Here is a 27,446-nt window from a genome sequence, read left to right as displayed (position 1 = left end):
ATCACACATGTGTGTGTCACATCAGATCAGTTCCAATCAACTTGTGTGTCACCTCACATTGTCACTTGCTTTACAGAGCATCGCATCATACCTGTCGTCACACATGAGAGTCATATCACATCAAGCACAAGCCATTTGTGTGTCACCTCACGTGATCACCACACATGTGTCACACATGCTTATGTGTGTCACATCAAAACTGTTACAAGGCCCATGTGATTGTCACATCACCTGTGTTGTAACACGCAAGTGCCATAACATATCAGTCACATCATGTCTGTTATTGTCACAGCATTTCTGCCTCAACAAATGTGGCAGTGTCATCTGACATCTGTTACACCCATAGTGTGTTACCTCACATTTGGCACATGCTTTACAGAGTGACACATCCTATCTGTCATCACACATGAGAGTGTCATATCACATCAGGCACAGCCCACTTGTGTGTCACCTCACATGGTCACAACTGGCATGTGATTGTCACCGCACATCTGTCACAAGCTGCTTATGACGGTCACATCACAACTGTCACAATGTTCATGTATTTGTCACCTCATGTGTCTTAATGCCCAAGGGTCACATCATACCTGTGTCATTGCACATGTGATTGTCACATCACATGGGTCTCAACACACTTGAGAGTGTCACCTGACTCCTGTGACACACAGAGTGTGATTGTCACCTCATATTAGTCACATGCCTCCCAGGAGTGTCACATCACACCAGTCACATTGCACATGCGTGTGTCACACCGTAACAGTTCCTAATTCACTTGTGTGTCACCTCACATGGTCACAATTGGCATGTCAATGTCACCACACATCTGTCACAAGACTCATGATTGTCACATCACACCTGTCCCAATGCCTGTGTGATTGTCACCTCATGGGTGTCATAATGTGCAAGTGTCACAACATTTCAGTCCCATTGTGCCTGTTAGGGTCACACTATTTCTGTCTCGACACACATGGCAGTGTTACCTGACATCTGTCTCAACAAGAGTGTGATTAGCACATCACATTTGTCACATGACTTCTGGAGTGTCATGTCATATGTGTCCCATCACATGAGTGTGTCATAGCACATCAGGCACAACCCACTTGTGTGTCACCTCACATGGTCACAACCAGCAAGTGGTTGACACCACACAGCTGTCACACACCACTTATGTGTGTCCCATCCAAACTGTCACCATGCCCATGTGATGGTCACCTCATCTGTGTCATAACAGGCAAGTGTCACATATCTGTCACATCATGCCTGTGGCTGTCACCTATTTGTCTCAACACACATGTCAGTGTCACATGACATCTGTCACACCAAGAGTGTGATTGTCACCTCACATTTGTCATGTGCTTTATGGAGTGCCACATCATATCTGTCATCACACATGACAGTGTCATATCACATCAGGCACAAGCCCCTTGTGTGTCATCTCACATAGTCACAACCAGCATGTGGGTTTTCTCACACACTGCTTATGTGGGTCACATCACTGCTGTCACTGTGCCCTTGTGATTGTCACCTCCTCTGTGTCATCATGCACAACTGTCACATCATATCTGTCACATTGAGCCTGTGACTGTCATGCCATTTCTGTCTCAACACACGTGGCAGTGTCACATGACATCTGTCACACCAAGACTGTGATTGTCACCTCACATTTGTCACATGCATTACAGAGTATCACACAGTATATGTCATTACACATGAGAATGTCACATAACTTCAGGCACAACCCAGGTGTGTATCAGCTCACCCTGTCACAATTGGCATGTGATTGTCACCGCACATCTGTCACAAGCCTCTTATGATTGTCACATCACACCTGTCATAATGCCTGAGTGATTGTCACCTCATGTGTGTCATAACATGCAATTATCCAAAAATGTCAGTCACATTGTGCCTGTTATTGGTCACACCATTTCTACTTCAACACATGTGGCAGTGTCACCTGACATATGTCACACCTCGAGTGTGATTGTCACCTCACATTTGTCACATGTGTTATGGAGTGTCACATCATATCTGTCACATTACACATGGGAGTGAAATATCACATGAGGCACAACCCACTTGTGTGTCACCTCACATGGTCACAACCCACATGTTATTGTCACCACACATCTGTCACACATGCTTATGTGGGTCACGTCAAATCTGTTACAATGCCCATGTGATTGTCACCTCATCTGTGTTATAATATGCAAGTGTCACATCATATCTCTCATATCATGCCTGTGATCATCACATCATTTCTGTCTCAACACACGTGGCAGTGTCACCTGATATCTGTCACACCCACAGTGTGATTGTCACCTCACACTTGTCACACGTCTTCTGGGAGTGTCACATCATCCCTGTCACATCTGACATGTGCATGTCACATCACATCAGTCAAAACCCATATGTATGTGATCTCAGATGGTCACAATCTGCATATGATTGTCACCACACACTGGTCACAAGCCACTTATGAGTCTCACATCACAACTGTCACAATGCTCAAGTGACTGTCACCTCACATGTGTCTTCACGCACAACTGTCACATCATACCTGTCACATTGCACATGTGATTGTCACATCACATCAGATCCAACCCAGTTGTGTGTCACCTCCCATTGTCACAATTGGCATATGATTGTCACCACACATCTGTCACACATACTTCTGTGTGTTACATCAAAACTGTTATAACACCCATGTGACTGTCACTTCTCCTATGTCAGAATGCACGTGTCACATCATATCTGTCACATCGTGCCTGTGACTCTTGCATCATTTCTGTCTCAACACATGTGGCAGTGTCACCTGGCATCTGTCACACCCAGAGTGTGTTTGTCACCTCCCATTTGTCAGGTGCCTTACAAAGTGTCATGTTTCCCTGTCACATCACATATGGGACTGTCACGTCACATCCATCACCACCCATTTGTCACCTCATGTGTTCACCACTGGCATATGATTGTCACCACACATCTGTCACAAGCCTCTTATCAGTGTCATATCACAACTGTCACCACACCCATGTGGCCGTTACCTCACATGTGTCATAACATGAAAGCATTATATCGTATCTATCCCATCACACTTATGATTATCACATCACTTCTGTCTCAGCCCATGTGGGTGTGTCATCTGACATCTGTCATACCCTGAGTGTGAGTGTCACATCACATGTGTCAAATGCCTTCCAGAGTGTCACATCATATCTGTCGCATCACATGTGAGAGTGTCATATCTCATCAGGTACAACCCACTTGTGTCACCTCACATGGTCACAACCAGCATGTGGTTGTCATCACACACCTGTCACACATTGCTTATGTGTGTCACATCACAACTGTCACAACACTCATGTGATTGTTACCTCAACATGTGTCTTAAGAGGCAAGTGTCACATCATAGCTATCACATCATGCCTGTGGCTCTCATATCATTTCTGTCTCAACACATGTGGCATTGTCACCTGATACCTGTCACACTCAGAGTGGTATTGTGACCTCAATTTGTCAGAAGACTTCCAGAAGCATTACAGCATACCTGTCACTTCACATGTGCATGTCACATCATGTCCATCACAACCCACATGCATGTCAACTCAGAAGGTCACAATCAGCATACGATTGTCACCACTCATTTGTCCCAAGCCATTTATGATTGTCACATCACAACTGTCACAACGCTTCTGTGGTTGTCATCCCACATGTATCTTAACATGCAAATGCCCCATCATATGTGTCGCATTGCACCTGTGATTGTCATATCACATCTGTCTCAACACGCATGAGAGTGTCTCCTGACATGTGTCACACCCAGAGAGTGATTGTCACCTCATATAAGTCACATGCCATGCAGGAGTGTCACATCATACCTCTCATATCACACATGTGTGTGTCACATCAGATCAGTTCCAATCAACTTGTGTGTCACCTCACATTGTCACTTGCTTTACAGAGCATCGCATCATACCTGTCGTCACACATGAGAGTCATATCACATCAAGCACAAGCCATTTGTGTGTCACCTCACGTGATCACCACACATGTGTCACACATGCTTATGTGTGTCACATCAAAACTGTTACAAGGCCCATGTGATTGTCACATCACCTGTGTTGTAACACGCAAGTGCCATAACATATCAGTCACATCATGTCTGTTATTGTCACAGCATTTCTGCCTCAACAAATGTGGCAGTGTCATCTGACATCTGTTACACCCATAGTGTGTTACCTCACATTTGGCACATGCTTTACAGAGTGACACATCCTATCTGTCATCACACATGAGAGTGTCATATCACATCAGGCACAGCCCACTTGTGTGTCACCTCACATGGTCACAACTGGCATGTGATTGTCACCGCACATCTGTCACAAGCTGCTTATGACGGTCACATCACAACTGTCACAATGTTCATGTATTTGTCACCTCATGTGTCTTAATGCCCAAGGGTCACATCATACCTGTGTCATTGCACATGTGATTGTCACATCACATGGGTCTCAACACACTTGAGAGTGTCACCTGACTCCTGTGACACACAGAGTGTGATTGTCACCTCATATTAGTCACATGCCTCCCAGGAGTGTCACATCACACCAGTCACATTGCACATGCGTGTGTCACACCGTAACAGTTCCTAATTCACTTGTGTGTCACCTCACATGGTCACAATTGGCATGTCAATGTCACCACACATCTGTCACAAGACTCATGATTGTCACATCACACCTGTCCCAATGCCTGTGTGATTGTCACCTCATGGGTGTCATAATGTGCAAGTGTCACAACATTTCAGTCCCATTGTGCCTGTTAGGGTCACACTATTTCTGTCTCGACACACATGGCAGTGTTACCTGACATCTGTCTCAACAAGAGTGTGATTAGCACATCACATTTGTCACATGACTTCTGGAGTGTCATGTCATATGTGTCCCATCACATGAGTGTGTCATAGCACATCAGGCACAACCCACTTGTGTGTCACCTCACATGGTCACAACCAGCAAGTGGTTGACACCACACAGCTGTCACACACCACTTATGTGTGTCCCATCCAAACTGTCACCATGCCCATGTGATGGTCACCTCATCTGTGTCATAACAGGCAAGTGTCACATATCTGTCACATCATGCCTGTGGCTGTCACCTATTTGTCTCAACACACATGTCAGTGTCACATGACATCTGTCACACCAAGAGTGTGATTGTCACCTCACATTTGTCATGTGCTTTATGGAGTGCCACATCATATCTGTCATCACACATGACAGTGTCATATCACATCAGGCACAAGCCCCTTGTGTGTCATCTCACATAGTCACAACCAGCATGTGGGTTTTCTCACACACTGCTTATGTGGGTCACATCACTGCTGTCACTGTGCCCTTGTGATTGTCACCTCCTCTGTGTCATCATGCACAACTGTCACATCATATCTGTCACATTGAGCCTGTGACTGTCATGCCATTTCTGTCTCAACACACATGGCAGTGTCACATGACATCTGTCACACCAAGACTGTGATTGTCACCTCACATTTGTCACATGCATTACAGAGTATCACACAGTATATGTCATTACACATGAGAATGTCACATAACTTCAGGCACAACCCAGGTGTGTATCAGCTCACCCTGTCACAATTGGCATGTGATTGTCACCGCACATCTGTCACAAGCCTCTTATGATTGTCACATCACACCTGTCATAATGCCTGAGTGATTGTCACCTCATGTGTGTCATAACATGCAATTATCCAAAAATGTCAGTCACATTGTGCCTGTTATTGGTCACACCATTTCTACTTCAACACATGTGGCAGTGTCACCTGACATCTGTCACACCAAGAGTGTGATTGTCACCTCACATTTGTCATGTGCTTTATGGAGTGCCACATCATATCTGTCATCACACATGACAGTGTCATATCACATCAGGCACAAGCCCCTTGTGTGTCATCTCACATAGTCACAACCAGCATGTGGGTTTTCTCACACACTGCTTATGTGGGTCACATCACTGCTGTCACTGTGCCCTTGTGATTGTCACCTCCTCTGTGTCATCATGCACAACTGTCACATCATATCTGTCACATTGAGCCTGTGACTGTCATGCCATTTCTGTCTCAACACACATGGCAGTGTCACATGACATCTGTCACACCAAGACTGTGATTGTCACCTCACATTTGTCACATGCATTACAGAGTATCACACAGTATATGTCATTACACATGAGAATGTCACATAACTTCAGGCACAACCCACGTGTGTATCAGCTCACCCTGTCACAATTGGCATGTGATTGTCACCACACATCTGTCACAAGCCTCTTATGATTGTCACATCACACCTGTCATAATGCCTGAGTGATTGTCACCTCATGTGTGTCATAACATGCAATTATCCAAAAATGTCAGTCACATTGTGCCTGTTATTGGTCACACCATTTCTACTTCAACACATGTGGCAGTGTCACCTGACATATGTCACACCTCGAGTGTGATTGTCACCTCACATTTGTCACATGTGTTATGGAGTGTCACATCATATCTGTCACATTACACATGGGAGTGAAATATCACATGAGGCACAACCCACTTGTGTGTCACCTCACATGGTCACAACCCACATGTTATTGTCACCACACATCTGTCACACATGCTTATGTGGGTCACGTCAAATCTGTTACAATGCCCATGTGATTGTCACCTCATCTGTGTTATAATATGCAAGTGTCACATCATATCTCTCATATCATGCCTGTGATCATCACATCATTTCTGTCTCAACACACGTGGCAGTGTCACCTGATATCTGTCACACCCACAGTGTGATTGTCACCTCACACTTGTCACACATCTTCTGGGAGTGTCACATCATCCCTGTCACATCTGACATGTGCATGTCACATCACATCAGTCAAAACCCATATGTATGTGATCTCAGATGGTCACAATCTGCATATGATTGTCACCACACACTGGTCACAAGCCACTTATGAGTCTCACATCACAACTGTCACAATGCTCAAGTGACTGTCACCTCACATGTGTCTTCACGCACAACTGTCACATCATACCTGTCACATTGCACATGTGATTGTCACATCACATCAGATCCAACCCAGTTGTGTGTCACCTCCCATTGTCACAATTGGCATATGATTGTCACCACACATCTGTCACACATACTTCTGTGTGTTACATCAAAACTGTTATAACACCCATGTGACTGTCACTTCTCCTATGTCAGAATGCACGTGTCACATCATATCTGTCACATCGTGCCTGTGACTCTCGCATCATTTCTGTCTCAACACATGTGGCAGTGTCACCTGGCATCTGTCACACCCAGAGTGTGTTTGTCACCTCCCATTTGTCAGGTGCCTTACAAAGTGTCATGTTTCCCTGTCACATCACATATGGGACTGTCACGTCACATCCATCACCACCCATTTGTCACCTCATGTGTTCACCACTGGCATATGATTGTCACCACACATCTGTCACAAGCCTCTTATCAGTGTCATATCACAACTGTCACCACACCCATGTGGCCGTTACCTCACATGTGTCATAACATGAAAGCATTATATCGTATCTATCCCATCACACTTATGATTATCACGTCACTTCTGTCTCAGCCCATGTGGGTGTGTCATCTGACATCTGTCATACCCTGAGTGTGAGTGTCACATCACATGTGTCAAATGCCTTCCAGAGTGTCACATCATATCTGTCGCATCACATGTGAGAGTGTCATATCTCATCAGGTACAACCCACTTGTGTCACCTCACATGGTCACAACCAGCATGTGGTTGTCATCACACACCTGTCACACATTGCTTATGTGTGTCACATCACAACTGTCACAACACTCATGTGATTGTTACCTCAACATGTGTCTTAACAGGCAAGTGTCACATCATAGCTATCACATCATGCCTGTGGCTCTCATATCATTTCTGTCTCAACACATGTGGCATTGTCACCTGATACCTGTCACACTCAGAGTGTTATTGTGACCTCAATTTGTCAGAAGACTTCCAGAAGCATTACAGCATACCTGTCACTTCACATGTGCATGTCACATCATGTCCATCACAACCCACATGCATGTCAACTCAGAAGGTCACAATCAGCATACGATTGTCACCACTCATTTGTCCCAAGCCATTTATGATTGTCACATCACAACTGTCACAACGCTTCTGTGGTTGTCATCCCACATGTATCTTAACATGCAAATGCCCCATCATATGTGTCGCATTGCACCTGTGATTGTCATATCACATCTGTCTCAACACGCATGAGAGTGTCTCCTGACATGTGTCACACCCAGAGAGTGATTGTCACCTCATATAAGTCACATGCCATGCAGGAGTGTCACATCATACCTCTCATATCACACATGTGTGTGTCACATCAGATCAGTTCCAATCAACTTGTGTGTCACCTCACATTGTCACTTGCTTTACAGAGCATCGCATCATACCTGTCGTCACACATGAGAGTCATATCACATCAAGCACAAGCCATTTGTGTGTCACCTCACGTGATCACCACACATGTGTCACACATGCTTATGTGTGTCACATCAAAACTGTTACAAGGCCCATGTGATTGTCACATCACCTGTGTTGTAACACGCAAGTGCCATAACATATCAGTCACATCATGTCTGTTATTGTCACAGCATTTCTGCCTCAACAAATGTGGCAGTGTCATCTGACATCTGTTACACCCATAGTGTGTTACCTCACATTTGGCACATGCTTTACAGAGTGACACATCCTATCTGTCATCACACATGAGAGTGTCATATCACATCAGGCACAGCCCACTTGTGTGTCACCTCACATGGTCACAACTGGCATGTGATTGTCACCGCACATCTGTCACAAGCTGCTTATGACGGTCACATCACAACTGTCACAATGTTCATGTATTTGTCACCTCATGTGTCTTAATGCCCAAGGGTCACATCATACCTGTGTCATTGCACATGTGATTGTCACATCACATGGGTCTCAACACACTTGAGAGTGTCACCTGACTCCTGTGACACACAGAGTGTGATTGTCCCCTCATATTAGTCACATGCCTCCCAGGAGTGTCACATCACACCAGTCACATTGCACATGCGTGTGTCACATCATAACAGTTCCAAATTCACTTGTGTGTCACCTCACATGGTCACAATTGGCATGTCAATGTCACCACACATCTGTCACAAGACTCATGATTGTCACATCACACCTGTCCCAATGCCTGTGTGATTGTCACCTCATGGGTGTCATAATGTGCAAGTGTCACAACATTTCAGTCCCATTGTGCCTGTTAGGGTCACACTATTTCTGTCTCGACACACATGGCAGTGTTACCTGACATCTGTCTCAACAAGAGTGTGATTAGCACATCACATTTGTCACATGACTTCTGGAGTGTCATGTCATATGTGTCCCATCACATGAGTGTGTCATAGCACATCAGGCACAACCCACTTGTGTGTCACCTCACATGGTCACAACCAGCAAGTGGTTGACACCACACAGCTGTCACACACCACTTATGTGTGTCCCATCCAAACTGTCACCATGCCCATGTGATGGTCACCTCATCTGTGTCATAACAGGCAAGTGTCACATATCTGTCACATCATGCCTGTGGCTGTCACCTATTTGTCTCAACACACATGTCAGTGTCACATGACATCTGTCACACCAAGAGTGTGATTGTCACCTCACATTTGTCATGTGCTTTATGGAGTGCCACATCATATCTGTCATCACACATGACAGTGTCATATCACATCAGGCACAAGCCCCTTGTGTGTCATCTCACATAGTCACAACCAGCATGTGGGTTTTCTCACACACTGCTTATGTGGGTCACATCACTGCTGTCACTGTGCCCTTGTGATTGTCACCTCCTCTGTGTCATCATGCACAACTGTCACATCATATCTGTCACATTGAGCCTGTGACTGTCATGCCATTTCTGTCTCAACACACATGGCAGTGTCACATGACATCTGTCACACCAAGACTGTGATTGTCACCTCACATTTGTCACATGCATTACAGAGTATCACACAGTATATGTCATTACACATGAGAATGTCACATAACTTCAGGCACAACCCACGTGTGTATCAGCTCACCCTGTCACAATTGGCATGTGATTGTCACCACACATCTGTCACAAGCCTCTTATGATTGTCACATCACACCTGTCATAATGCCTGAGTGATTGTCACCTCATGTGTGTCATAACATGCAATTATCCAAAAATTTCAGTCACATTGTGCCTGTTATTGGTCACACCATTTCTACTTCAACACATGTGGCAGTGTCACCTGACATATGTCACACCTCGAGTGTGATTGTCACCTCACATTTGTCACATGTGTTATGGAGTGTCACATCATATCTGTCACATTACACATGGGAGTGAAATATCACATGAGGCACAACCCACTTGTGTGTCACCTCACATGGTCACAACCCACATGTTATTGTCACCACACATCTGTCACACATGCTTATGTGGGTCACGTCAAATCTGTTACAATGCCCATGTGATTGTCACCTCATCTGTGTTATAATATGCAAGTGTCACATCATATCTCTCATATCATGCCTGTGATCATCACATCATTTCTGTCTCAACACACGTGGCAGTGTCACCTGATATCTGTCACACCCACAGTGTGATTGTCACCTCACACTTGTCACACGTCTTCTGGGAGTGTCACATCATCCCTGTCACATCTGACATGTGCATGTCACATCACATCAGTCAAAACCCATATGTATGTGATCTCAGATGGTCACAATCTGCATATGATTGTCACCACACACTGTTCACAAGCCACTTATGAGTCTCACATCACAACTGTCACAATGCTCAAGTGACTGTCACCTCACATGTGTCTTCATGCACAACTGTCACATCATACCTGTCACATTGCACATGTGATTGTCACATCACATCAGATCCAACCCAGTTGTGTGTCACCTCCCATTGTCACAATTGGCATATGATTGTCACCACACATCTGTCACACATACTTCTGTGTGTTACATCAAAACTGTTATAACACCCATGTGACTGTCACTTCTCCTATGTCAGAATGCACGTGTCACATCATAGCTGTCACATCGTGCCTGTGACTCTCGCATCATTTCTGTCTCAACACATGTGGCAGTGTCACCTGGCATCTGTCACACCCAGAGTGTGTTTGTCACCTCCCATTTGTCAGGTGCCTTACAAAGTGTCATGTTTCCCTGTCACATCACATATGGGACTGTCACGTCACATCCATCACCACCCATTTGTCACCTCATGTGTTCACCACTGGCATATGATTGTCACCACACATCTGTCACAAGCCTCTTATCAGTGTCATATCACAACTGTCACCACACCCATGTGGCCGTTACCTCACATGTGTCATAACATGAAAGCATTATATCGTATCTATCCCATCACACTTATGATTATCACGTCACTTCTGTCTCAGCCCATGTGGGTGTGTCATCTGACATCTGTCATACCCTGAGTGTGAGTGTCACATCACATGTGTCAAATGCCTTCCAGAGTGTCACATCATATCTGTCGCATCACATGTGAGAGTGTCATATCTCATCAGGTACAACCCACTTGTGTCACCTCACATGGTCACAACCAGCATGTGGTTGTCATCACACACCTGTCACACATTGCTTATGTGTGTCACATCACAACTGTCACAACACTCATGTGATTGTTACCTCAACATGTGTCTTAAGAGGCAAGTGTCACATCATAGCTATCACATCATGCCTGTGGCTCTCATATCATTTCTGTCTCAACACATGTGGCATTGTCACCTGATACCTGTCACACTCAGAGTGGTATTGTGACCTCAATTTGTCAGAAGACTTCCAGAAGCATTACAGCATACCTGTCACTTCACATGTGCATGTCACATCATGTCCATCACAACCCACATGCATGTCAACTCAGAAGGTCACAATCAGCATACGATTGTCACCACTCATTTGTCCCAAGCCATTTATGATTGTCACATCACAACTGTCACAACGCTTCTGTGGTTGTCATCCCACATGTATCTTAACATGCAAATGCCCCATCATATGTGTCGCATTGCACCTGTGATTGTCATATCACATCTGTCTCAACACGCATGAGAGTGTCTCCTGACATGTGTCACACCCAGAGAGTGATTGTCACCTCATATAAGTCACATGCCATGCAGGAGTGTCACATCATACCTCTCATATCACACATGTGTGTGTCACATCAGATCAGTTCCAATCAACTTGTGTGTCACCTCACATTGTCACTTGCTTTACAGAGCATCGCATCATACCTGTCGTCACACATGAGAGTCATATCACATCAAGCACAAGCCATTTGTGTGTCACCTCACGTGATCACCACACATGTGTCACACATGCTTATGTGTGTCACATCAAAACTGTTACAAGGCCCATGTGATTGTCACATCACCTGTGTTGTAACACGCAAGTGCCATAACATATCAGTCACATCATGTCTGTTATTGTCACAGCATTTCTGCCTCAACAAATGTGGCAGTGTCATCTGACATCTGTTACACCCATAGTGTGTTACCTCACATTTGGCACATGCTTTACAGAGTGACACATCCTATCTGTCATCACACATGAGAGTGTCATATCACATCAGGCACAGCCCACTTGTGTGTCACCTCACATGGTCACAACTGGCATGTGATTGTCACCGCACATCTGTCACAAGCTGCTTATGACGGTCACATCACAACTGTCACAATGTTCATGTATTTGTCACCTCATGTGTCTTAATGCCCAAGGGTCACATCATACCTGTGTCATTGCACATGTGATTGTCACATCACATGGGTCTCAACACACTTGAGAGTGTCACCTGACTCCTGTGACACACAGAGTGTGATTGTCACCTCATATTAGTCACATGCCTCCCAGGAGTGTCACATCACACCAGTCACATTGCACATGCGTGTGTCACACCGTAACAGTTCCTAATTCACTTGTGTGTCACCTCACATGGTCACAATTGGCATGTCAATGTCACCACACATCTGTCACAAGACTCATGATTGTCACATCACACCTGTCCCAATGCCTGTGTGATTGTCACCTCATGGGTGTCATAATGTGCAAGTGTCACAACATTTCAGTCACATTGTGCCTGTTAGGGTCACACTATTTCTGTCTCGACACACATGGCAGTGTTACCTGACATCTGTCTCAACAAGAGTGTGATTAGCACATCACATTTGTCACATGACTTCTGGAGTGTCATGTCATATGTGTCCCATCATATGAGTGTGTCATAGCACATCAGGCACAACCCACTTGTGTGTCACCTCACATGGTCACAACCAGCAAGTGGTTGACACCACACAGCTGTCACACACCACTTATGTGTGTCCCATCCAAACTGTCACCATGCCCATGTGATGGTCACCTCATCTGTGTCATAACAGGCAAGTGTCACATATCTGTCACATCATGCCTGTGGCTGTCACCTATTTGTCTCAACACACATGACAGTGTCACATGACATCTGTCACACCAAGAGTGTGATTGTCACCTCACATTTGTCATGTGCTTTATGGAGTGCCACATCATATCTGTCATCACACATGACAGTGTCATATCACATCAGGCACAAGCCCCTTGTGTGTCATCTCACATAGTCACAACCAGCATGTGGGTTTTCTCACACACTGCTTATGTGGGTCACATCACTGCTGTCACTGTGCCCTTGTGATTGTCACCTCCTCTGTGTCATCATGCACAACTGTCACATCATATCTGTCACATTGAGCCTGTGACTGTCATGCCATTTCTGTCTCAACACACATGGCAGTGTCACATGACATCTGTCACACCAAGACTGTGATTGTCACCTCACATTTGTCACATGCATTACAGAGTATCACACAGTATATGTCATTACACATGAGAATGTCACATAACTTCAGGCACAACCCAGGTGTGTATCAGCTCACCCTGTCACAATTGGCATGTGATTGTCACCACACATCTGTCACAAGCCTCTTATGATTGTCACATCACACCTGTCATAATGCCTGAGTGATTGTCACCTCATGTGTGTCATAACATGCAATTATCCAAAAATGTCAGTCACATTGTGCCTGTTATTGGTCACACCATTTCTACTTCAACACATGTGGCAGTGTCACCTGACATATGTCACACCTCGAGTGTGATTGTCACCTCACATTTGTCACATGTGTTATGGAGTGTCACATCATATCTGTCACATTACACATGGGAGTGAAATATCACATGAGGCACAACCCACTTGTGTGTCACCTCACATGGTCACAACCCACATGTTATTGTCACCACACATCTGTCACACATGCTTATGTGGGTCATGTCAAATCTGTTACAATGCCCATGTGATTGTCACCTCATCTGTGTTATAATATGCAAGTGTCACATCATATCTCTCATATCATGCCTGTGATCATCACATCATTTCTGTCTCAACACACGTGGCAGTGTCACCTGATATCTGTCACACCCACAGTGTGATTGTCACCTCACACTTGTCACACGTCTTCTGGGAGTGTCACATCATCCCTGTCACATCTGACATGCGCATGTCACATCACATCAGTCAAAACCCATATGTATGTGATCTCAGATGGTCACAATCTGCATATGATTGTCACCACACACTGGTCACAAGCCACTTATGAGTCTCACATCACAACTGTCACAATGCTCAAGTGACTGTCACCTCACATGTGTCTTCACGCACAACTGTCACATCATACCTGTCACATTGCACATGTGATTGTCACATCACATCAGATCCAACCCAGTTGTGTGTCACCTCCCATTGTCACAATTGGCATATGATTGTCACCACACATCTGTCACACATACTTCTGTGTGTTACATCAAAACTGTTATAACACCCATGTGACTGTCACTTCTCCTATGTCAGAATGCACGTGTCACATCATAGCTGTCACATCGTGCCTGTGACTCTCGCATCATTTCTGTCTCAACACATGTGGCAGTGTCACCTGGCATCTGTCACACCCAGAGTGTGTTTGTCACCTCCCATTTGTCAGGTGCCTTACAAAGTGTCATGTTTCCCTGTCACATCACATATGGGACTGTCACGTCACATCCATCACCACCCATTTGTCACCTCATGTGTTCACCACTGGCATATGATTGTCACCACACATCTGTCACAAGCCTCTTATCAGTGTCATATCACAACTGTCACCACACCCATGTGGCCGTTACCTCACATGTGTCATAACATGAAAGCATTATATCGTATCTATCCCATCACACTTATGATTATCACGTCACTTCTGTCTCAGCCCATGTGGGTGTGTCATCTGACATCTGTCATACCCTGAGTGTGAGTGTCACATCACATGTGTCAAATGCCTTCCAGAGTGTCACATCATATCTGTCGCATCACATGTGAGAGTGTCATATCTCATCAGGTACAACCCACTTGTGTCACCTCACATGGTCACAACCAGCATGTGGTTGTCATCACACACCTGTCACACATTGCTTATGTGTGTCACATCACAACTGTCACAACACTCATGTGATTGTTACCTCAACATGTGTCTTAAGAGGCAAGTGTCACATCATAGCTATCACATCATGCCTGTGGCTCTCATATCATTTCTGTCTCAACACATGTGGCATTGTCACCTGATACCTGTCACACTCAGAGTGGTATTGTGACCTCAATTTGTCAGAAGACTTCCAGAAGCATTACAGCATACCTGTCACTTCACATGTGCATGTCACATCATGTCCATCACAACCCACATGCATGTCAACTCAGAAGGTCACAATCAGCATACGATTGTCACCACTCATTTGTCCCAAGCCATTTATGATTGTCACATCACAACTGTCACAACGCTTCTGTGGTTGTCATCCCACATGTATCTTAACATGCAAATGCCCCATCATATGTGTCGCATTGCACCTGTGATTGTCATATCACATCTGTCTCAACACGCATGAGAGTGTCTCCTGACATGTGTCACACCCAGAGAGTGATTGTCACCTCATATAAGTCACATGCCATGCAGGAGTGTCACATCATACCTCTCATATCACACATGTGTGTGTCACATCAGATCAGTTCCAATCAACTTGTGTGTCACCTCACATTGTCACTTGCTTTACAGAGCATCGCATCATACCTGTCGTCACACATGAGAGTCATATCACATCAAGCACAAGCCATTTGTGTGTCACCTCACGTGATCACCACACATGTGTCACACATGCTTATGTGTGTCACATCAAAACTGTTACAAGGCCCATGTGATTGTCACATCACCTGTGTTGTAACACGCAAGTGCCATAACATATCAGTCACATCATGTCTGTTATTGTCACAGCATTTCTGCCTCAACAAATGTGGCAGTGTCATCTGACATCTGTTACACCCATAGTGTGTTACCTCACATTTGGCACATGCTTTACAGAGTGACACATCCTATCTGTCATCACACATGAGAGTGTCATATCACATCAGGCACAGCCCACTTGTGTGTCACCTCACATGGTCACAACTGGCATGTGATTGTCACCGCACATCTGTCACAAGCTGCTTATGACGGTCACATCACAACTGTCACAATGTTCATGTATTTGTCACCTCATGTGTCTTAATGCCCAAGGGTCACATCATACCTGTGTCATTGCACATGTGATTGTCACATCACATGGGTCTCAACACACTTGAGAGTGTCACCTGACTCCTGTGACACACAGAGTGTGATTGTCACCTCATATTAGTCACATGCCTCCCAGGAGTGTCACATCACACCAGTCACATTGCACATGCGTGTGTCACACCGTAACAGTTCCTAATTCACTTGTGTGTCACCTCACATGGTCACAATTGGCATGTCAATGTCACCACACATCTGTCACAAGACTCATGATTGTCACATCACACCTGTCCCAATGCCTGTGTGATTGTCACCTCATGGGTGTCATAATGTGCAAGTGTCACAACATTTCAGTCCCATTGTGCCTGTTAGGGTCACACTATTTCTGTCTCGACACACATGGCAGTGTTACCTGACATCTGTCTCAACAAGAGTGTGATTAGCACATCACATTTGTCACATGACTTCTGGAGTGTCATGTCATATGTGTCCCATCACATGAGTGTGTCATAGCACATCAGGCACAACCCACTTGTGTGTCACCTCACATGGTCACAACCAGCAAGTGGTTGACACCACACAGCTGTCACACACCACTTATGTGTGTCCCATCCAAACTGTCACCATGCCCATGTGATGGTCACCTCATCTGTGTCATAACAGGCAAGTGTCACATATCTGTCACATCATGCCTGTGGCTGTCACCTATTTGTCTCAACACACATGTCAGTGTCACATGACATCTGTCACACCAAGAGTGTGATTGTCACCTCACATTTGTCATGTGCTTTATGGAGTGCCACATCATATCTGTCATCACACATGACAGTGTCATATCACATCAGGCACAAGCCCCTTGTGTGTCATCTCACATAGTCACAACCAGCATGTGGGTTTTCTCACACACTGCTTATGTGGGTCACATCACTGCTGTCACTGTGCCCTTGTGATTGTCACCTCCTCTGTGTCATCATGCACAACTGTCACATCATATCTGTCACATTGAGCCTGTGACTGTCATGCCATTTCTGTCTCAACACACATGGCAGTGTCACATGACATCTGTCACACCAAGACTGTGATTGTCACCTCACATTTGTCACATGCATTACAGAGTATCACACAGTATATGTCATTACACATGAGAATGTCACATAACTTCAGGCACAACCCAGGTGTGTATCAGCTCACCCTGTCACAATTGGCATGTGATTGTCACCGCACATCTGTCACAAGCCTCTTATGATTGTCACATCACACCTGTCATAATGCCTGAGTGATTGTCACCTCATGTGTGTCATAACATGCAATTATCCAAAAATGTCAGTCACATTGTGCCTGTTATTGGTCACACCATTTCTACTTCAACACATGTGGCAGTGTCACCTGACATATGTCACACCTCGAGTGTGATTGTCACCTCACATTTGTCACATGTGTTATGGAGTGTCACATCATATCTGTCACATTACACATGGGAGTGAAATATCACATGAGGCACAACCCACTTGTGTGTCACCTCACATGGTCACAACCCACATGTTATTGTCACCACACATCTGTCACACATGCTTATGTGGGTCACGTCAAATCTGTTACAATGCCCATGTGATTGTCACCTCATCTGTGTTATAATATGCAAGTGTCACATCATATCTCTCATATCATGCCTGTGATCATCACATCATTTCTGTCTCAACACACGTGGCAGTGTCACCTGATATCTGTCACACCCACAGTGTGATTGTCACCTCACACTTGTCACACGTCTTCTGGGAGTGTCACATCATCCCTGTCACATCTGACATGTGCATGTCACATCACATCAGTCAAAACCCATATGTATGTGATCTCAGATGGTCACAATCTGCATATGATTGTCACCACACACTGGTCACAAGCCACTTATGAGTCTCACATCACAACTGTCACAATGCTCAAGTGACTGTCACCTCACATGTGTCTTCACGCACAACTGTCACATCATACCTGTCACATTGCACATGTGATTGTCACATCACATCAGATCCAACCCAGTTGTGTGTCACCTCCCATTGTCACAATTGGCATATGATTGTCACCACACATCTGTCACACATACTTCTGTGTGTTACATCAAAACTGTTATAACACCCATGTGACTGTCACTTCTCCTATGTCAGAATGCACGTGTCACATCATATCTGTCACATCGTGCCTGTGACTCTTGCATCATTTCTGTCTCAACACATGTGGCAGTGTCACCTGGCATCTGTCACACCCAGAGTGTGTTTGTCACCTCCCATTTGTCAGGTGCCTTACAAAGTGTCATGTTTCCCTGTCACATCACATATGGGACTGTCACGTCACATCCATCACCACCCATTTGTCACCTCATGTGTTCACCACTGGCATATGATTGTCACCACACATCTGTCACAAGCCTCTTATCAGTGTCATATCACAACTGTCACCACACCCATGTGGCCGTTACCTCACATGTGTCATAACATGAAAGCATTATATCGTATCTATCCCATCACACTTATGATTATCACATCACTTCTGTCTCAGCCCATGTGGGTGTGTCATCTGACATCTGTCATACCCTGAGTGTGAGTGTCACATCACATGTGTCAAATGCCTTCCAGAGTGTCACATCATATCTGTCGCATCACATGTGAGAGTGTCATATCTCATCAGGTACAACCCACTTGTGTCACCTCACATGGTCACAACCAGCATGTGGTTGTCATCACACACCTGTCACACATTGCTTATGTGTGTCACATCACAACTGTCACAACACTCATGTGATTGTTACCTCAACATGTGTCTTAAGAGGCAAGTGTCACATCATAGCTATCACATCATGCCTGTGGCTCTCATATCATTTCTGTCTCAACACATGTGGCATTGTCACCTGATACCTGTCACACTCAGAGTGGTATTGTGACCTCAATTTGTCAGAAGACTTCCAGAAGCATTACAGCATACCTGTCACTTCACATGTGCATGTCACATCATGTCCATCACAACCCACATGCATGTCAACTCAGAAGGTCACAATCAGCATACGATTGTCACCACTCATTTGTCCCAAGCCATTTATGATTGTCACATCACAACTGTCACAACGCTTCTGTGGTTGTCATCCCACATGTATCTTAACATGCAAATGCCCCATCATATGTGTCGCATTGCACCTGTGATTGTCATATCACATCTGTCTCAACACGCATGAGAGTGTCTCCTGACATGTGTCACACCCAGAGAGTGATTGTCACCTCATATAAGTCACATGCCATGCAGGAGTGTCACATCATACCTCTCATATCACACATGTGTGTGTCACATCAGATCAGTTCCAATCAACTTGTGTGTCACCTCACATTGTCACTTGCTTTACAGAGCATCGCATCATACCTGTCGTCACACATGAGAGTCATATCACATCAAGCACAAGCCATTTGTGTGTCACCTCACGTGATCACCACACATGTGTCACACATGCTTATGTGTGTCACATCAAAACTGTTACAAGGCCCATGTGATTGTCACATCACCTGTGTTGTAACACGCAAGTGCCATAACATATCAGTCACATCATGTCTGTTATTGTCACAGCATTTCTGCCTCAACAAATGTGGCAGTGTCATCTGACATCTGTTACACCCATAGTGTGTTACCTCACATTTGGCACATGCTTTACAGAGTGACACATCCTATCTGTCATCACACATGAGAGTGTCATATCACATCAGGCACAGCCCACTTGTGTGTCACCTCACATGGTCACAACTGGCATGTGATTGTCACCGCACATCTGTCACAAGCTGCTTATGACGGTCACATCACAACTGTCACAATGTTCATGTATTTGTCACCTCATGTGTCTTAATGCCCAAGGGTCACATCATACCTGTGTCATTGCACATGTGATTGTCACATCACATGGGTCTCAACACACTTGAGAGTGTCACCTGACTCCTGTGACACACAGAGTGTGATTGTCACCTCATATTAGTCACATGCCTCCCAGGAGTGTCACATCACACCAGTCACATTGCACATGCGTGTGTCACACCGTAACAGTTCCTAATTCACTTGTGTGTCACCTCACATGGTCACAATTGGCATGTCAATGTCACCACACATCTGTCACAAGACTCATGATTGTCACATCACACCTGTCCCAATGCCTGTGTGATTGTCACCTCATGGGTGTCATAATGTGCAAGTGTCACAACATTTCAGTCCCATTGTGCCTGTTAGGGTCACACTATTTCTGTCTCGACACACATGGCAGTGTTACCTGACATCTGTCTCAACAAGAGTGTGATTAGCACATCACATTTGTCACATGACTTCTGGAGTGTCATGTCATATGTGTCCCATCACATGAGTGTGTCATAGCACATCAGGCACAACCCACTTGTGTGTCACCTCACATGGTCACAACCAGCAAGTGGTTGACACCACACAGCTGTCACACACCACTTATGTGTGTCCCATCCAAACTGTCACCATGCCCATGTGATGGTCACCTCATCTCTGTCATAACAGGCAAGTGTCACATATCTGTCACATCATGCCTGTGGCTGTCACCTATTTGTCTCAACACACATGTCAGTGTCACATGACATCTGTCACACCAAGAGTGTGATTGTCACCTCACATTTGTCATGTGCTTTATGGAGTGCCACATCATATCTGTCATCACACATGACAGTGTCATATCACATCAGGCACAAGCCCCTTGTGTGTCATCTCACATAGTCACAACCAGCATGTGGGTTTTCTCACACACTGCTTATGTGGGTCACATCACTGCTGTCACTGTGCCCTTGTGATTGTCACCTCCTCTGTGTCATCATGCACAACTGTCACATCATATCTGTCACATTGAGCCTGTGACTGTCATGCCATTTCTGTCTCAACACACATGGCAGTGTCACATGACATCTGTCACACCAAGACTGTGATTGTCACCTCACATTTGTCACATGCATTACAGAGTATCACACAGTATATGTCATTACACATGAGAATGTCACATAACTTCAGGCACAACCCAGGTGTGTATCAGCTCACCCTGTCACAATTGGCATGTGATTGTCACCGCACATCTGTCACAAGCCTCTTATGATTGTCACATCACACCTGTCATAATGCCTGAGTGATTGTCACCTCATGTGTGTCATAACATGCAATTATCCAAAAATGTCAGTCACATTGTGCCTGTTATTGGTCACACCATTTCTACTTCAACACATGTGGCAGTGTCACCTGACATATGTCACACCTCGAGTGTGATTGTCACCTCACATTTGTCACATGTGTTATGGAGTGTCACATCATATCTGTCACATTACACATGGGAGTGAAATATCACATGAGGCACAACCCACTTGTGTGTCACCTCACATGGTCACAACCCACATGTTATTGTCACCACACATCTGTCACACATGCTTATGTGGGTCATGTCAAATCTGTTACAATGCCCATGTGATTGTCACCTCATCTGTGTTATAATATGCAAGTGTCACATCATATCTCTCATATCATGCCTGTGATCATCACATCATTTCTGTCTCAACACACGTGGCAGTGTCACCTGATATCTGTCACACCCACAGTGTGATTGTCACCTCACACTTGTCACACGTCTTCTGGGAGTGTCACATCATCCCTGTCACATCTGACATGCGCATGTCACATCACATCAGTCAAAACCCATATGTATGTGATCTCAGATGGTCACAATCTGCATATGATTGTCACCACACACTGGTCACAAGCCACTTATGAGTCTCACATCACAACTGTCACAATGCTCAAGTGACTGTCACCTCACATGTGTCTTCACGCACAACTGTCACATCATACCTGTCACATTGCACATGTGATTGTCACATCACATCAGATCCAACCCAGTTGTGTGTCACCTCCCATTGTCACAATTGGCATATGATTGTCACCACACATCTGTCACACATACTTCTGTGTGTTACATCAAAACTGTTATAACACCCATGTGACTGTCACTTCTCCTATGTCAGAATGCACGTGTCACATCATAGCTGTCACATCGTGCCTGTGACTCTCGCATCATTTCTGTCTCAACACATGTGGCAGTGTCACCTGGCATCTGTCACACCCAGAGTGTGTTTGTCACCTCCCATTTGTCAGGTGCCTTACAAAGTGTCATGTTTCCCTGTCACATCACATATGGGACTGTCACGTCACATCCATCACCACCCATTTGTCACCTCATGTGTTCACCACTGGCATATGATTGTCACCACACATCTGTCACAAGCCTCTTATCAGTGTCATATCACAACTGTCACCACACCCATGTGGCCGTTACCTCACATGTGTCATAACATGAAAGCATTATATCGTATCTATCCCATCACACTTATGATTATCACGTCACTTCTGTCTCAGCCCATGTGGGTGTGTCATCTGACATCTGTCATACCCTGAGTGTGAGTGTCACATCACATGTGTCAAATGCCTTCCAGAGTGTCACATCATATCTGTCGCATCACATGTGAGAGTGTCATATCTCATCAGGTACAACCCACTTGTGTCACCTCACATGGTCACAACCAGCATGTGGTTGTCATCACACACCTGTCACACATTGCTTATGTGTGTCACATCACAACTGTCACAACACTCATGTGATTGTTACCTCAACATGTGTCTTAAGAGGCAAGTGTCACATCATAGCTATCACATCATGCCTGTGGCTCTCATATCATTTCTGTCTCAACACATGTGGCATTGTCACCTGATACCTGTCACACTCAGAGTGGTATTGTGACCTCAATTTGTCAGAAGACTTCCAGAAGCATTACAGCATACCTGTCACTTCACATGTGCATGTCACATCATGTCCATCACAACCCACATGCATGTCAACTCAGAAGGTCACAATCAGCATACGATTGTCACCACTCATTTGTCCCAAGCCATTTATGATTGTCACATCACAACTGTCACAACGCTTCTGTGGTTGTCATCCCACATGTATCTTAACATGCAAATGCCCCATCATATGTGTCGCATTGCACCTGTGATTGTCATATCACATCTGTCTCAACACGCATGAGAGTGTCTCCTGACATGTGTCACACCCAGAGAGTGATTGTCACCTCATATAAGTCACATGCCATGCAGGAGTGTCACATCATACCTCTCATATCACACATGTGTGTGTCACATCAGATCAGTTCCAATCAACTTGTGTGTCACCTCACATTGTCACTTGCTTTACAGAGCATCGCATCATACCTGTCGTCACACATGAGAGTCATATCACATCAAGCACAAGCCATTTGTGTGTCACCTCACGTGATCACCACACATGTGTCACACATGCTTATGTGTGTCACATCAAAACTGTTACAAGGCCCATGTGATTGTCACATCACCTGTGTTGTAACACGCAAGTGCCATAACATATCAGTCACATCATGTCTGTTATTGTCACAGCATTTCTGCCTCAACAAATGTGGCAGTGTCATCTGACATCTGTTACACCCATAGTGTGTTACCTCACATTTGGCACATGCTTTACAGAGTGACACATCCTATCTGTCATCACACATGAGAGTGTCATATCACATCAGGCACAGCCCACTTGTGTGTCACCTCACATGGTCACAACTGGCATGTGATTGTCACCGCACATCTGTCACAAGCTGCTTATGACGGTCACATCACAACTGTCACAATGTTCATGTATTTGTCACCTCATGTGTCTTAATGCCCAAGGGTCACATCATACCTGTGTCATTGCACATGTGATTGTCACATCACATGGGTCTCAACACACTTGAGAGTGTCACCTGACTCCTGTGACACACAGAGTGTGATTGTCACCTCATATTAGTCACATGCCTCCCAGGAGTGTCACATCACACCAGTCACATTGCACATGCGTGTGTCACACCGTAACAGTTCCTAATTCACTTGTGTGTCACCTCACATGGTCACAATTGGCATGTCAATGTCACCACACATCTGTCACAAGACTCATGATTGTCACATCACACCTGTCCCAATGCCTGTGTGATTGTCACCTCATGGGTGTCATAATGTGCAAGTGTCACAACATTTCAGTCACATTGTGCCTGTTAGGGTCACACTATTTCTGTCTCGACACACATGGCAGTGTTACCTGACATCTGTCTCAACAAGAGTGTGATTAGCACATCACATTTGTCACATGACTTCTGGAGTGTCATGTCATATGTGTCCCATCATATGAGTGTGTCATAGCACATCAGGCACAACCCACTTGTGTGTCACCTCACATGGTCACAACCAGCAAGTGGTTGACACCACACAGCTGTCACACACCACTTATGTGTGTCCCATCCAAACTGTCACCATGCCCATGTGATGGTCACCTCATCTGTGTCATAACAGGCAAGTGTCACATATCTGTCACATCATGCCTGTGGCTGTCACCTATTTGTCTCAACACACATGACAGTGTCACATGACATCTGTCACACCAAGAGTGTGATTGTCACCTCACATTTGTCATGTGCTTTATGGAGTGCCACATCATATCTGTCATCACACATGACAGTGTCATATCACATCAGGCACAAGCCCCTTGTGTGTCATCTCACATAGTCACAACCAGCATGTGGGTTTTCTCACACACTGCTTATGTGGGTCACATCACTGCTGTCACTGTGCCCTTGTGATTGTCACCTCCTCTGTGTCATCATGCACAACTGTCACATCATATCTGTCACATTGAGCCTGTGACTGTCATGCCATTTCTGTCTCAACACACATGGCAGTGTCACATGACATCTGTCACACCAAGACTGTGATTGTCACCTCACATTTGTCACATGCATTACAGAGTATCACACAGTATATGTCATTACACATGAGAATGTCACATAACTTCAGGCACAACCCAGGTGTGTATCAGCTCACCCTGTCACAATTGGCATGTGATTGTCACCACACATCTGTCACAAGCCTCTTATGATTGTCACATCACACCTGTCATAATGCCTGAGTGATTGTCACCTCATGTGTGTCATAACATGCAATTATCCAAAAATGTCAGTCACATTGTGCCTGTTATTGGTCACACCATTTCTACTTCAACACATGTGGCAGTGTCACCTGACATATGTCACACCTCGAGTGTGATTGTCACCTCACATTTGTCACATGTGTTATGGAGTGTCACATCATATCTGTCACATTACACATGGGAGTGAAATATCACATGAGGCACAACCCACTTGTGTGTCACCTCACATGGTCACAACCCACATGTTATTGTCACCACACATCTGTCACACATGCTTATGTGGGTCATGTCAAATCTGTTACAATGCCCATGTGATTGTCACCTCATCTGTGTTATAATATGCAAGTGTCACATCATATCTCTCATATCATGCCTGTGATCATCACATCATTTCTGTCTCAACACACGTGGCAGTGTCACCTGATATCTGTCACACCCACAGTGTGATTGTCACCTCACACTTGTCACACGTCTTCTGGGAGTGTCACATCATCCCTGTCACATCTGACATGCGCATGTCACATCACATCAGTCAAAACCCATATGTATGTGATCTCAGATGGTCACAATCTGCATATGATTGTCACCACACACTGGTCACAAGCCACTTATGAGTCTCACATCACAACTGTCACAATGCTCAAGTGACTGTCACCTCACATGTGTCTTCACGCACAACTGTCACATCATACCTGTCACATTGCACATGTGATTGTCACATCACATCAGATCCAACCCAGTTGTGTGTCACCTCCCATTGTCACAATTGGCATATGATTGTCACCACACATCTGTCACACATACTTCTGTGTGTTACATCAAAACTGTTATAACACCCATGTGACTGTCACTTCTCCTATGTCAGAATGCACGTGTCACATCATAGCTGTCACATCGTGCCTGTGACTCTCGCATCATTTCTGTCTCAACACATGTGGCAGTGTCACCTGGCATCTGTCACACCCAGAGTGTGTTTGTCACCTCCCATTTGTCAGGTGCCTTACAAAGTGTCATGTTTCCCTGTCACATCACATATGGGACTGTCACGTCACATCCATCACCACCCATTTGTCACCTCATGTGTTCACCACTGGCATATGATTGTCACCACACATCTGTCACAAGCCTCTTATCAGTGTCATATCACAACTGTCACCACACCCATGTGGCCGTTACCTCACATGTGTCATAACATGAAAGCATTATATCGTATCTATCCCATCACACTTATGATTATCACGTCACTTCTGTCTCAGCCCATGTGGGTGTGTCATCTGACATCTGTCATACCCTGAGTGTGAGTGTCACATCACATGTGTCAAATGCCTTCCAGAGTGTCACATCATATCTGTCGCATCACATGTGAGAGTGTCATATCTCATCAGGTACAACCCACTTGTGTCACCTCACATGGTCACAACCAGCATGTGGTTGTCATCACACACCTGTCACACATTGCTTATGTGTGTCACATCACAACTGTCACAACACTCATGTGATTGTTACCTCAACATGTGTCTTAAGAGGCAAGTGTCACATCATAGCTATCACATCATGCCTGTGGCTCTCATATCATTTCTGTCTCAACACATGTGGCATTGTCACCTGATACCTGTCACACTCAGAGTGGTATTGTGAC

This window comes from Hippopotamus amphibius, chromosome 7, assembly GCF_030028045.1.
Source record: "Hippopotamus amphibius kiboko isolate mHipAmp2 chromosome 7, mHipAmp2.hap2, whole genome shotgun sequence".
In the NCBI taxonomy this organism is placed as follows: Eukaryota; Metazoa; Chordata; class Mammalia; order Artiodactyla; family Hippopotamidae; genus Hippopotamus; species Hippopotamus amphibius.
The sequence above is the reverse complement of the archived record's forward strand: the minus strand, read 5'-3'. Positions refer to the sequence as shown.